This window comes from Gallus gallus, chromosome 1 (genome assembly GCF_016699485.2).
Source record: "Gallus gallus isolate bGalGal1 chromosome 1, bGalGal1.mat.broiler.GRCg7b, whole genome shotgun sequence".
NCBI lineage: Eukaryota > Metazoa > Chordata > Aves > Galliformes > Phasianidae > Gallus > Gallus gallus.
Window position 1 is genome coordinate 44,139,579 of NC_052532.1, and position 15,176 is coordinate 44,154,754.

The following is a 15,176-nucleotide window of genomic DNA, read 5'->3' on the forward strand; positions in this document are numbered from 1 at the left end:
CTCCAACCCTACTACTAAATAGAAGCAAGCAAACACTGATGATGAACAAATACGAAGTGTGAGAGGCAATCCAAAACATTTGAAGTCTCACATTTTGCATATGAGCACTGAACCACTACCACATAGTCTGTGAATAATATAGATGGTTAGATGTCCCAGCCTTAAATGAGAGACTTGTTTCTTCATAATGTTTGTAAAGATGAATTTGGAATGATTGTCTGAAAAGAAAACATGTCCATAAATGTCTTGTAAAAACTGCATATTTTGTTGTGTTTCTCAGCTAATGAAATTTAAATTCTCCTAATTACCTTTTAAAGGGAAAGGAAGAATTCCCATTCTCAAGAAGATGACTGTAAAATGGTGGATAACATATAAGAACAAGGAAATAGATGTACAGCCTCAGGGCTTACAGCTATGATTTTGAAAAGTAAATATCAGTTCAAACTCTCTTTTGTATTAATGGTATCTTTTTGCTCTTCTTCTCTGTATGACACTGTAGTGAGTGCAAAGCTCAGATATAATATGTCTTGGGCTCAAATTCAGCAGAAAGGAATATCTTAAATATTTTTTTTTCCTTCTTTTTTTTTTTTTTCTGGGATATATCCATAATCCTGGATAGTCTTTTTCAGACTAAAGAAACTGAAAAAGCTTTCATCCTTTATTAAATATGAAATATTTGTTCTTTTTAACCCCTACTGATGTTTCACAAGTATGAATATAGCTGAATGCACTTTGCTCTTGAGATACAATTCCACTGAACAGAATAATAAAAATTTAAAAAAAAAACCAACAACAAGAGTAGGAAGTGACTTGGGAAGTGACTTGAAGTTGCTACTTCAGAAATTCAGAGGCTGATTTATTTAGTCATTTGTTAAGAGAATTCTGAACCAGTACAAACTGTAGGAGGGTATGTTGGCAATCACAAATAGAATCTATCTTATTTATGAAATAGAGAAAAATACTATAAATAAATGTCTGGGAAGTCCTGGTACTTACCAGTGAAATGCTTGAGCCAGTTTAAGCCATAGATATATAAATAAATACTGCTTCCCTTTGCCAAGCTGACGGGTAAAAATGTTCTCGCAATGTTTCCAGTACTTTATGTCTATGGCTTGGTCATAGACCACAGGCAAAACTTTTCCATGAGGATTTTGGAATTTCCACTTCTTTGTATGGTTGGGAAATACAGAGCCACCATCAGCACAGAGAAAAACAAGAGTATCAAGAACCTTACACCAAGATTTCTTTACTGTAAGTTTGCTTGAGTTTTGAGTCACTTTCAGTCACATCAGTGACTTTGAGTCACATCAGTGCATGTCAGTCATATACCTCTGTAACTCATTATTGTAACAGCACAGCTTCAGTACTGTCTACAGCAAGGCAATACTAAGGACTTCTGCCCAGTTGGGATCTAGAGCATTCACAAAAAGAAAATGTGGGGCTGTTCCACAAAGACCCTGCAGGATCTCAGAAAGCGGAGAAAGTGAAGAAACGGGACTCTGCCTGGGCAGCCAAGTGACAGGTGAAGATCGTGGGACAGCTACTACTGCATAGTGAGAGCAAGAGTGGTCTTTCTTTCTTCTGCCAGTAGAACAGCTTGTTGGGAGCTTTGGCCAGCATTCTAGGTTATAAGGGAGAGGGTGGTCCTCCTCCTCCTGAAGAGCTTACTTTTCCCCATTTGGGTGGCTACACCCAGCTCCCTCAATGCGTGATAGTGGCAGGGGGAGCTGTGGCCAATATAGGCTCCATGGGACTTGCAAACCAACAGTACCCTACTCCTTGGCATACTCATAGCAAGCTTAAATACTGCCATATGTCATTGACAGCAGTGCAGGTAGCATTCTCATTGATCACAGCCTTGACTGCTTTGAGAATTATGGTCTCCAATACCTCCACCCTTTCAGCACTCAGCCTCTGCAAATGATCAGACCTTGATGGCTGCAGGGTACCAGCAGTGTATTTAGAAACAAGCCCCTTGCAGCACTGGCAGATTTCAGGGGCTGTTCCTGTTCCTAGTAACCCAATTTCATTAGCTACACTTGTCTGGTGGAAGATTTTGAAAGTATTCTGTCTCTCTTGCTCTTCTCCCACCACCTTTCTCTTCTTTGCTGGGTTACCAAGCTCTCTACAGTACTCAGAAAAGTTGCCCCTCTAATCTCTGGAAAAAAATCAGGCTGCTAAATAAAGGAAGGGGAGAAAAGCGATGTTATTCATTTCCCTAAGGCAACATCACAGAAGTATGTGGCTGAAGGCAATGGAAGGGGTCAGATATTCAGCCCATCCATGCGTTCAGGGGCAGTTTCAAACATAGCTAACACCACACTGATATCTGTACATTTGAAAGAATATACATTATATGATTAAAGAAATTCCACAATATCTCTAAGAAACTATACCAGTGTTCAGTTAATGACTGATCTAAATCTCTCTTGCTGCAAAATATGCCAGTTTCTGCTTGTCCTATCCCCCGCAATCCTAGAATCCAATCATTCACTGTCTTCTCTGTACTTGTTTTGGCATACCTGAAACCTGTTATCATTTGCCTTTTCAGCTCCTCATTTCCAGACTAAACAAACTCAGTTCTCTCAGCTTTTCCACATAAGTCTTATTTTCCAAATGTCTTTTTAGTAGGAAACCACAGGACAGCTTACAGGCTTAACTTTGAAATCCAGTACTAAGCTTCTATTATCTATGTACTACAAATAACAAGATAATATCAAATATTGCAAGATAACTGTCAGGAAATTTCAGAAAGGGATTTCATAGCTTGATAGCACCTAAAAAGCTCTTATGTATAAAGAGTTTTAGTGCTCTGGATAGTCTCAGACTGGTAGATGATGAACATACAAGGGAACTCTGGAAATACCATAGTTACTATGTTGAAAAATAATCCCTCCTCCCAGATTCCTGTCTCTCTCCATAGCTGTCTAGACAACTTTCGTTGCATAAAGTAAAGGAAACTTATGTCTGAAAGCAGAAAAGTGACTAGCTGGAGGAACAGATCCATTCCTCCTCGACCTGCCCCAATATTGTCCATACTACAGCAAGTGTCTTGCTTAGCATTTGCAAGGGTTGCTTCACACGTTGCAGCATCTTTGCTCCTTTGATTCAGAATGTGGTGGTTGTCACTGATACTATCACTGATGTCAGCAATTAGCTGTACTGACAGAGAGCCTTTCTCACAATCCTAATCAGAAAGTGTGATTTTTCCCATTTGAGCTCTCCTTTTCCTCAGCTTTTAAAATTTTGCCCTTGTCCATAATTCATGTGCAGCACATGGAATGTGTGTCCACATTGGCAAGAGCAGACAGGGCTCCTTCTGGTGCCTATAGCATGCTGCTGCAGTGAGCTTGCAGACATGAGGCTGCAAGAATGTGGTGCACACAGGAAGTGTTGTATCTATTTACTACACACATTTTATGCTATTAGTCTGTTCATAATACGTTTAATGATTTCAAGTCACCAAAACAGCACAGTTGCACAGTTGCCTGTGAAGCAGATACAAAGCAGGTCCAAAGCTTCCCAGATCCATCTGGGTATATAGCACAAAGTAGTTTCTTAGGGACATACCTGAGACTTTTAGATATATGGCAGCCTGACTGGAATTTCTGACTAAAAGCAATCACATCTCACCTGCCAGTGCTTTCAGACAGCTGCTACTCTGGTACAAATATAGAAAATTTTGTAGGATCTGTCCCAGCACTAACACTGTTCACAGGCTAAATATTAGACGTGACAAGGAGTACACAGACCAGTGGTGTCTCTCCTTTGTCTTTCCTTCCATGCAAGTTTCTGCAATTCATTATTTTTTTTTTCCAGTTAGTTCTCTCTCTCTTTCTCTTCCTCTTTTGCTCCCTCCATCTTTCTTAAGAGTTGAACTCTGTGGTGACACACCAGCATACAACAGGCTCATTCTTTTGCACATCATCTGGTGTGGAGGATGCTAAAAATAACAGTGATTTTGAGTTTTTTCTGGGTTACAGAGCTGTCATTCAAACAGATCACCTATAGGACATTACTGAAATGAAATCCTGCATTGTTTACTTCCATGCTTGTTCTGATCTATGTACCTCTAAGGCCTTCCTCGGTTCATGACATGCTGCCCAGGTCAGCAGCACTCACACTTGAGGTAGTCCATGCCTTATTCTTAAATGGCCTTTCTTGTCTAAGGATTAAATCCATATGATCACTGTCTCTTTGTTTCCACCTAGCCACAGTTTCTGACTAAATCTGGAGACAGGATGAGGACCCTGTTGACCCATGACCAGGCTCTGTGACCCAGAACACATCTGGGAAGGAAGAGCAAAGTGATCTCTGGTCCCAGCCACATCTGACATCCCCATTTTCCTTCCTCCCACTGCTGCCCTGAACTCCCATCCCCCATTTGCCCTTTAACTGCTCCTTAATTTCTTATTCTGTTTATTGCCCTCTGCAGTCTCTTTCGCAAAGCTGCTGCCTGATATTCCCCCTTTACCTCCCAGCCAGCACTGACATGCTACGCTTACTTTCCTGGTTAGCCAGTAGACTCTGATTATATTTCTTCCATACACACACACCCCTGTAGCAGAGCTGCATTTTAGTAAAACGCTTGCAGATACTTCTCATATTTCAGCAACGAGTAAGGTTTAGATTTACACTGCTTGGGTGTGACATGAAATCAGCAACCAAAGTATGTGTCCTCAAGCAATTAAGTTCACATAACCCCCAGCTCATGGGCAGAGACTCAGTGGGATGTTCTGCCTGCCAATGCTCACTTTAATCCATCTGGTTCCTGACAGTCAAGCATACCTCTCTGCCGAGACTAATCTCTGTCTTTTTCTTTGAGAATAAGAACAGAAATGATCTTTCTCTGTCTTGTTATCTATGGAAGTGGCAGTTTTACATGAAATGTCTGTGATACCTGGGGCAAGGGTGAATTGAGAGTGTGTGAATTCTCACTGGGAGTAGCAGAGCTATATGTACATACATGCAGAATTGGATTTCCTCCAAGAAATTATGTTTTATTCAAAAAGTTATGTCTCTGAACATCTTGCTCACTGAATTCAAGATCTGGGCCACTAAATCAATTCTGCATCATGAGCAGAGTTGTACAATTTTTGGCAAGATAAGCATGAGTTTATGTTCTTATAGGGAACAAAAGCTTGCAAACGTAAGGAGTTCTCCACCTAAGCTACAACAAAACTGGCAGTGCACTATAAAGTACTTGAGGGCTCTGGCAGTCACAGAGCAGGAATATACATGCAATCCTTCTTTTCTAACATAAGCACCTTAAAGACAGTCATACTGTAGTGGATAAAAGAGCTACTAGAAGAGTGTCTTTGATTAAGAAAATCTAGGCTACATCAGAAAAGACAATGGTACTGTCTTGTAACTACTACAACAATATGGACTCTGCATCAAGTACAGTGTTCAAGATTGTTCTTCTCTTCTATCACTGCCTTCTCTGTGAACTGGGACATGGAAGACCAGCCTCCATAGAGGCCTCTCTCTTCTTAATGACTCACAGATGATTCTGCTGGCGTTTCTTGCAGTTCCTCCCCGGAGAAGTTTATGAAGTGTTTAGGGTTCAATTCTTGCTGAATCAGTGCATCTTCATATAACAGGAAAGACTCTTGTCTTGCACAGAGGTTAATTTAAAGCAGCTCTTCAGCTGTTTGTGGCCTGATTGCCAGTTGTGATTTGAAAAATATAGCCAGCGATATCTGAAAGCAGTGGTTCTGTTTGTTTATTGGTGGGCACAAATATATCTGGTAAGTGCAGTTCTGCAAGGAAGTGCTTAAAACAAATATGTATGTAGATCATTCTGAAAATAATGCCTCCTTTTTATTTCCACTGAAACTAGAACAGATACAAAGAGCACAATAACACTATTTCATAGAGCAAATTCTCAGCTACAAAACACTGTTTTTCAACATAGTCATCACCATTAGCTACACATTTTCACTAGAGATAAACAAGAGCCCACATGCTGCACTTATAACAATCTTCATGGCCATCCAGAATGAAGCTTGTCTTTCATGTCATTGTCACCACTGCTGAAACACACCACCCACTGCTTCACTGTGCTCACATCCACTGTTTGGTCTCCATAAACATTCAGCAAGTGTCAACAGATGTCAATGTGTGCAGTTTCTTCTGCGTGGAGAAATTCAGTGACACATCTTTGCTTCATCCGCACTTCCAATTCAGACACCATTCTGTCAGACTGCACTTCTGCTGCCATCTGTCGTACAGCAACAATATCTAACAGAATATTGGTGGGAAGGTTCAACCTCTACTGCCATACCACCAACAACCACCTCTGATGTTGTGGGCCAGCATAATAAAATAGGAGGCATTACTTTCAGAGCAGCCCTTGTATATGCATATGTGTGCATATGTATGTATATACATTCTGGGGCCTCATTCCCACATGTATTGTAGTTCACACAGTCATTTGCACCAAGGACAATGTATCCATCCAATGATGGATGTGATCTCATTTATGGAAGTGATGAAAAACTTGTTGCAAAGGTACAGGCTTTGATAGCCTGACTTCACAGTTGTGGCACCTTGGTTTCTTTCACAAGGTTCTCCTTTCAGAAAGCTATCTGAAAGAGTCTTGCTCTCAAATGAGATAACAACTCTCAAACACTGTCAAAAGCTTTGTTCCTTGAAGATGGGTCTGTGCTATGAAGCCCAACTACTCTTAACTATCCATAAAAGTTTCTTACAGAATTCTTATTCTGTAGCAGTGAAGTCCTTCTTACTGTGAAATGGCCAAAAAAAAAAAAAAAAAAAAAAAAAGAAAGAAAGAAAAGAGAAGAAAAAGGGGGGAAAGGGTACTTACTGCATGTCTTTTCAAAGTTAAACTCTGAGGTTTGGTCCATAACATCACCAATCTGACACAGTGATGTGGTGGGGTCTTTTTCAGATAATGGCATGGGAAACAAAGCCCTTGCTTGTATATTTCCCCCACTGCCTTCTTACTGATTCTGCTTTTTCCTTGATTGCAACTGGATATTTGAACATGCCTGATGAAACACTAATTACAACTGCAGTAAACATGAAAGACTTTCACAGTCAAATTGTTCACATAACAATGATTTTGGTTTGTTTTTAATATGAAAAAAAAACAACCCAAACATTCCACAGCCAGTTATACTTACCTTAATTAAAAGTTCAGAGACAAGAGAAAGACCCTGATCACTGGTACCATTTAATTCTCTTCAAGTAGCCAACTCACAAAACTGTAGATGTGGATAAAAAAAGGCTACAGATGTTCCACAAAAATGTTGGAAACAGATGCTTGCTCAGCCCACTGGTCGAGTTTCAGTAGTTTGTGTCACAGAGATAAAGGTTGCTGTTCATTGTTCCTCCATAGTGCTGGTTTTACAGCAGCAGAACAGGGAAGGTTACTCAACATGTAAACCTTCCCTTCAAAGATGCTGATAATGATTTTTTTGCCCACAAAGGTGTTGACCAGACCTTGTTTGAAAATGGGGAATCTTTACTACCATTCAAGCTCATATGATGGAAGGTATGCAGAGCACCAAGGGAGTGGTTTCAGGAACGAAATGGAAAAAGATCAAAAGAACACCATTTGGATCTGTCTTTAGTTGAGGCTGAACTTGGAGGTTGTTTAAAAGTACTCCTTTGATCTAGAATTTTTTATTACTGCAGCGTGTAAATGCAAGGAACAAAATATTCACCTTAATTATTTTTCTCTCTTCCTCTCCCCTGCCCCAGGAAAGTGAGCAGTTCAGAGCCTGATGTAGCTTTTGGAAATATAATGTTGTAACATTTTTCAAAGTTCCTTTTTACCCACATTTCTAGCATCCAGTCAGAAAACCTAAAATTTGTTAAAAAAATAAAAAATGAAAAAAATGGGTTTGGGCTCATGCTGAAATGAAAGACTGATTTTCTAGTAACCTCTGAGGCAAATGAAATTGTGCCAAGTGTAATTTCACATGCTTGCTGATTGTTCTCTTTCTCCAGTGTAGTCATTCATTTGCTCTGTCACATGTCCCAAATTATAAGAACATTATAAAGAACATTGATCAGAAGGTTTCTGGCCCAGAAATGTCAATGGCTACGTGTGATTCTCTGGAAGTTTCCAGGCTTTTCTTCTTCTCTGTTCCCAGAGATGCATTTTTTTATTTACATTTTCAAAAATAAAGTGATTTGTTACCCCTGTAATTGCAGAGATTATCACAGTGTCATCCATACTTCCTTTTTCACTGGAAAAAATAAAAATAAAAAATGGTACAGTCAGACAAAGTTGATGTGATCACTTAATGAAAATACAGCTTATGTAGAACTACCCGGAACTTATCAGCACAACCTTAGCCAAGGGTGACTAAAACTTACCAGTATATCTAAATAGGAGCCATGCAGTTTGCCAGGAGTTTGAGCAACACAAACTTGCACTTGAGGCTTTTATTTGAATATGGCTGAGGCAGCTGCTCTACATCACCCATTGTGTCTGGACAGTCTGAACCAGTTGTTCTGCAAATTCATGACTTTTTGCAGGCTTGTGTCCAAATGTTACTCCTTATTCATTCACCCGTTGATATTTTTCTTTGATGGAAGAAAATATGCCCCCTCTCAGTAAAGTCTAATCTTTTCAGGATAAAAACTGCTTGCCAGAAGACTTTCACATACCAGGTTTTGGGGGGATGTTCCTTGGTATCAGGCAATCTTATATTCAGATATAAATGAAGTAGCATACAGGCAAAGGTGGCAGAACATTTTAGGTTCTTAGGCATAATAGCAGAATATATGACAGTTATTTTTACTATATCTACTTCCGTGTTTGAATCAGCTACTGCCAATCTAGAAGAACATTTGTCAGAGGGGATCCATCTCAAATCAGGTAACAAGAGGACAGAGGGCACTGCAGATCAACCAGAAAGGAACATCATTTTTTTGTCCAGGCCTGAAAGGGGGAAATCTAGACAAATATTTGGTTTAGATTCCCCTCACTCTGGTCCAGACCTTGGCCAATTGTAGTACTTGAATAAAATCAATTTTTATTTTTACTCTGGGTCTGACAGCCACATAATCCCTCTGTCAATGCAAAACAGTAACTGTGATATAAGTAATACATTTTGAGTCTTTGTTCTTCCTGTGCTGTTTATATAATGGACATTTGAATAAATCCATTTTAAAAGAAAACTCCATGGATTGATCTTGGCATTTAATAACACGCTGTGAGCTCCAAGGGAGCTTCTGTCTCTCATACCTTTAGATTAGTTTCTAAATCCCATTTCCTAACAATAGTTCAGCAACTGTTGTCAGTGCTAGGAATCAGTTCTATTTGCTTAAAATTGCTCTGCAGAAATGTTGGGAAAAAAACATGCTTCTCTCCTTTACCGTGATTTTGAGAGGCTCACTGTACATAAGTGAAACCATCTCAAGTCTCTCCAGAATTTATGTAAGAGTACATATTTTCCTTCACATGCAAAATAATGTATATTAACAGATGGGATTCTTTCTGGAGTTTGTTTCCATGAAGGACACTGAATAAAGTGAAGGGAAACATAAGGAATTTGTACAAGCTTTACTCAGCCAGAGTTCAGACTTGCAGAACTTTCTGCTTTTCCAAATAGAGTTTGATGGCATCATTAATATGTAGCATAATGGGAGACAGAGACCAGCTGTGCTTTGAGAGTTAATCTCATAAACATCTTCCAGAGAAGGTCAAATTCATAACCCTGAGGGCTTCCAATCTGTTCAGACTTGAAAGGTATGTCAAAGAGGAATTGATTTTAAACCATCCAATTTTAACACACAGTTGGGCTCCAGTGCTGTGAATCTCCCATGCATGAAGCAAGATACCAGTACATGGAGTATGTTCAGAAGTAAGTACTGAGTGCAGTCTGTAAGGCTCTGCTCTGATCTGATTCTGAAGAATGTTAATTCTCATTCTTCACTAATGTTTTCAGACAAAAAGCCCCTAAATCTGCAGGCAAAAGTTCACTTATCCTGCAGAAGGGAAGGGAAGGGAAGGGAAGGGAAGGGAAGGGAAGGGAAGGGAAGGGAAGGGAAGGGAAGGGAAGGGAAGGGAAGGGAAGGGAAGGGAAGGGAAGGGAAGGGAAGGGAAGGGAAGGGAAGGGAAGGGAAGGGAAGGGAAGGGAAGGGAAGGGAAGGGAAGGGAAGGGAAGGGAAGGGAAGGGAAGGGAAGGGAAGGGAAGGGAAGGGAAGGGAAGGGAAGGGAAGGGAAGGGAAGGTTTACAACAGGCACCTAGCTCAATTCTTACTCACTATTAAATTTCTTAGAATTTTAGTAATAGTTGCTTAATAATAGGAAAAGCTATCCAGAAAGATTCAGTGAAGCTCATTCTTTTTAAGACTAAGTTGTGTCTTATTATCAGTCTGTCTCGTTTGATCCAGAGGAAAGCTACTAATAATTTGATTTTTCTGCAGGAGCTAAGAGGCTAAACCCTGTCATAAGGAGTGAGAAAAATCTGGCTTCCACCACAGACCATGGAACATGATCAGGAACCATCTCAGTAGAAAAGCCTACTGCCTTCAGTGAGATTTCCTATCTTATATTCATAGAAATAGGTTTGTATATCAGACTCTGACGGTGTTGGGCAATATTCAAAAGCCTGAAGAGGATATTTGAGGTATAAATTTTCAAGGAGAGTACCGACTTTCAATTTACAGTCTGAGATTGCTAAAAGTGCAAGCAGGAGGAATTTGTTCTCATGCAAAATATTCACTTTGTTTCTTGGTCCAGGTATTAAAGCAGTTTTGAAAGAGAGCAACCCCAATTTTCTTCCACTTTTGAATGCCACTGAAGATGTTTAAGACAGAATAATGTTTACATGTCACAAATGGATGTTCCAGGTCTGGGCTCCTAGAAATAAAAGACTGTAATGTTGCACTACTTAAGATTTATTGACCATGCACATGATCTCAGAGGATTTTACTTGTTTGAGGGTAACAGTGTGGTACGATCAGTGAATGCAAAATTCATACTGCAAAGAAGAACTCTATGTATATACATATATATATATATATGTTCTGTTTGGTTTAAGTTAAACTTTTATTGTAGGTTGATTCTTAAATTATAGTTCCCAGATGGCACCACTCAGAATTTATATCCAGAAGGATCTTAATGTTTCCACAACATTTCCATCAGCGCTCACTTCTACCCATTTATAGAACTTGTCTATCTCCATATGTCAAAGAACATTTATATGTTAGAAACAATTCTATGTTAGAAAGATGAAATGGAAGATTCCTTTGTCTATAAGGGATAGGATAAAAAATTGATAAATTGTGAAGAGTCAAGAGAAAGGATTCTCCTTTCCCAACTGTGACCTCTTCAGAACCAAACTAGAAACCATGTATAGGGAGTTTGATTTGTATATTACTGTTTTTCAGCAACTGCACTCTCCAGATACACAACAGGAACTGGATGGTTATTTACAGTGCTAAGGGGAGAAGACTTTCACTTCATCTAACTTTTGTACTCTATAAATTAAGCACGCTAGGTAATCAGTTATGTGTGCAACCTCACTAGTGAGTGGAGAGGGACCAGCAATTATAGAAAGTGATTCATCCCGTTAATCATATGGGATACTATATTAAGATGAATCCACTACCATGTGGCTATGCAGTTTCTTTCCACAGACCACGGAAGGAGTCTAGATGGCTAGCTGAGAATGGATGCCTAGGATCCATAAATCATATCCTAAAGTATTGGAAAGCCTTTAAAATCTGTCCTTTGCACAATCCTGTAGTCCAAGCCAGCACTACAGTGTTGAGCTATGAGGAATATTTGCTACTTCAATATCAATACCCTGCAGCCTTTCCCTTATACATACTGTTTCTTCTACATGTTGTACATGTTCAGTGATAAGAACCAGGCCTTCACTGATTTATACAAGAAAGTCAGGAATTATACAACTTTCTCATCCATGATCTTCATTCATTACAGGATATGGCAAGACCAGTAACTGAGTATTTTTACTTGGGAGTATAGCGAGGCTGTTGCTTGTCCATGGCACACCTGTCCCTGGGTCAGTTTTCCAACATATGAGTATACTATAGTTACGATCCATTTCAAAGCTGTGCTTTATGAATTTCTTGATAACAGAGACAGATTCACCTGCCAAATACACTCCCAGAATCCAGAGACATTCTAAGGTACTAGGCCTGCTAGATGACACTCTGTTCTGTCTTTAGAAGTTGCAAAAACATCCCAAAGTCATCTTAAACATAACGGTTATTGTCATCTGTCGCCTTTGGTTTTATGTCCTTAATGGTGAAATACTGGCTCTTGACTTCTCCTGTTTCCATGAAAGTGAAAATGGTGCCACTTCAGTGATCACCATACTTTTGTATTTCTCAATTTGCAAGCTCAGAAATAAAAATGAATAGAACTGTGTTTCTTGGTCATAAGACTTTGTAGATTTTTTCCTTATGCCAAAGAACAATAAATCACAAAACACTATGGCCCAAAATAGTCAACTTCTGGACAGCTGAGGCAATCACTTCTCATTTGATAAACCTAAAATAAAATATCAGTGCAGTCTGTTCTGGTACTAGCATGAAGATCTCTTACTGCAGTGAGTGCCCTGATCACCAGGCAACTGAGCACGTGTGATCTCTGTCTCACACTTGATCAGCAATTCTATCCTGGCTTTTGTAAAAAATTTTGCTTAAGTCAGACATTCCTGTGTAAAGAATCGGTGTCAGGAAGCAGATAGTTTCTAAAATAAATAAATAAAAACAACTTGTTTTGTCAGACAGATTTTTTGACAGTTCTATTAGAGTAAGGCAACTTAATTTCACTTTTCAGATTATCCTTCTCTATTAGACATTTTCACTTGGTATACGAGCTCACACGCCAACAGTCCCCTTCATGCACTCCTTAATATAATTCTTTCTGGGATCTCCAGACATAGGACTTATAATGATCATCGCATTTTCAAGTATGGCCAGCTTTCGTGGTCTTAGTCTAAACACACAATACTTGATTGTCTCTGGAAAGCATCAGTAATGACTTTAATATCTAAATTCTTTGAATTATCATCTAAGAGTTGCACCCTTTTTCTTAAGATAATTTTTGGATATTGTAACTCAAGAAAAAAAGATTATAATTCAAAAACACTCTCAAAGTACTGAAACCAGAAGATAAACGTGAACATAACACTGATATTCTTAGCATATTTTTTTCTTATTGCAGTCTGCTATGGCATTTACTACAGAAAAAATGCAATTCTGATAAGTTATTCAAAGGCATTTGAATACTTTTTTTTTTCATAACAAACCATGAAGCATTTCACAGTGTTTATTAAATCTATACACAAGAAAGTTTGAAGTAGATGTTATTTCATCGTGTTGATTACTTTTCAGTCAAATGTCTGTTCCCTGCCACTTTTTCTGCCATAATTCCGTTTAATCCTACTTGTATCCAATTGTATCCCAAGGGAATGGGAAGCCAATTTGAAGGAGCAGTAGCTCTATACATGTACCTGTGTATATCCAGCCATATTCAGAGGTGTTTAATAACATATAACCACCTTTTCCATGCCAGTTCCCCTCATCTTATCCAGGATACTAGACATCTTCTGCTTAGGAATATTTGGAAATACTGCAAAATAATTATGTATCCATTTTTTGCCATAGAAATGCCAAGCATTGCTGTCATTGCTCTGTACTCAGTCTGCTCACAGAGTGCTAATTTGGCTTCCCTGGGAAAAGATCAGATTCCCAAATCCCAAACCCAACAAGTTATTCTTTGGCCTTCTGACAATTTTTCTTGTCCACAGTGTACGTCTGCTATTTTCTGTTCCTGGGCACTTGTTTGACTTTGTGATGAGAGGAGAATAACATGTAATTAATTAATTAATTAATGCTTCATTTTTTCTTGGTGTTAGGAACTGTAAAGTAAGTGTGAGAAAGCTGCACTGGGCAGAGAGAGAATTTAGCGCAACAGTATACACTGTCATTTGCTTATGCAGGGCCACAAAATAGTTATTACAAAGCATGTGGTCACTGGGCTTGGGACAGGCACATGTGATATCAATCCAGAATCTCTAGGACAATTCAGCCTTTTATTTCCAGTCTGCAGACCTTCTGTAGAAACCAGAGCTATATTGTGTAGTTGAAGAGTTCAGAATGCATAATGCAATACTTGGTCTCTTAGGATCAAAAGGTAAAGAAAAATACTGCAGGAAGCTAACAAAATTACTAGCTTTAAATAAGCAGTGAGAGAAAACAAAGGCAAATAACACTTCATTGTCACTGCATTATGCAGTTCAGTGTTTGTCCAGATGCTGTGTTGCCTGTTACTTATTGACTACCACCAAACCATTCTCAAAACACTTTTCTACTGTGATCTTCTTTTTCTTTCAAGCTAAAATTGGAATATCTGTTGCCCATCCTCTGTTGAGCTGGACTGAGATCCAATTTCATGGTCTGAGACCAGCTGCTAAGCACCAGAAGCAGTGAAGCTGCTAGGAAAAAGGTGCTATTTACTTTTAGCTTTAAAAACATGCATTTGGGGCTAATGTTTTTGGCTCCAGGAATTCTCATATGACCATCTTAGGAAGCTCCTGAAGTCCAGTGCCATGGAGAAATGGAAATGTTTTAGAACAGTGGAGTAACACTGCCCCTGAGTATGTGTCAGACCATGCCGTTCCCCGACACAAAGTTTTCAGTGTAGAATGACAGAAGAAAGTAAAACATTATTTTTCTCACTATGATTTATGAAATGTTCCCAAGTTTTTAATATTTAATTACCAAACTGTCTTTTCATATCTATTTTCCCTCTTCATCTGGTTTTTGAGGAATACTTGCCAACTGCTTTACATGTTCCACAAGAAGTTTAAGGAAAAAAGTAGAGATGGGTGTGGGGTCACCTTTTATCAGATTGGGGGATTTACTCCTCTCCTGCCAAGATCCTGTCTTGCTTATTTTCTTAATGAGAGAACAGTGAAGATTGGCTTAGTATGGTTGGAGTGTAAGATGGGATCTAACTGCAGTGAGCTGGGCTGAGAGTTGTTGAATAAGGAGGTTGTAACATGAGTGAACATCACGAAAGGAACAATACCAAAGAGACAAGAAGAGTGATCCAGGCAAAATGCTCCAGCAGTTGCAGAAGGCAACATCCCAGCATTAGCCAGAGGATCCCCTCTGTGCATGCCACGGTTTTAGGAATGCTCCCTCCTGCCTGTTTG

General features: G+C 39.2%; 1 long non-coding RNA gene across 1 annotated transcript; it reads left to right on the plus strand.

Annotated features, from left to right (window-relative positions):
* The first annotated feature begins 9,751 nt into the window (after positions 1 to 9,751).
* Positions 9,752 to 12,912, plus strand: LOC121109065. The gene is made up of 3 exons (XR_005862235.2): positions 9,752 to 9,842; positions 10,408 to 10,610; positions 10,724 to 12,912. It is a non-coding gene; the product is annotated as an uncharacterized LOC121109065 (long non-coding RNA).
* Positions 12,913 to 15,176: the final 2,264 nt, after the last annotated feature.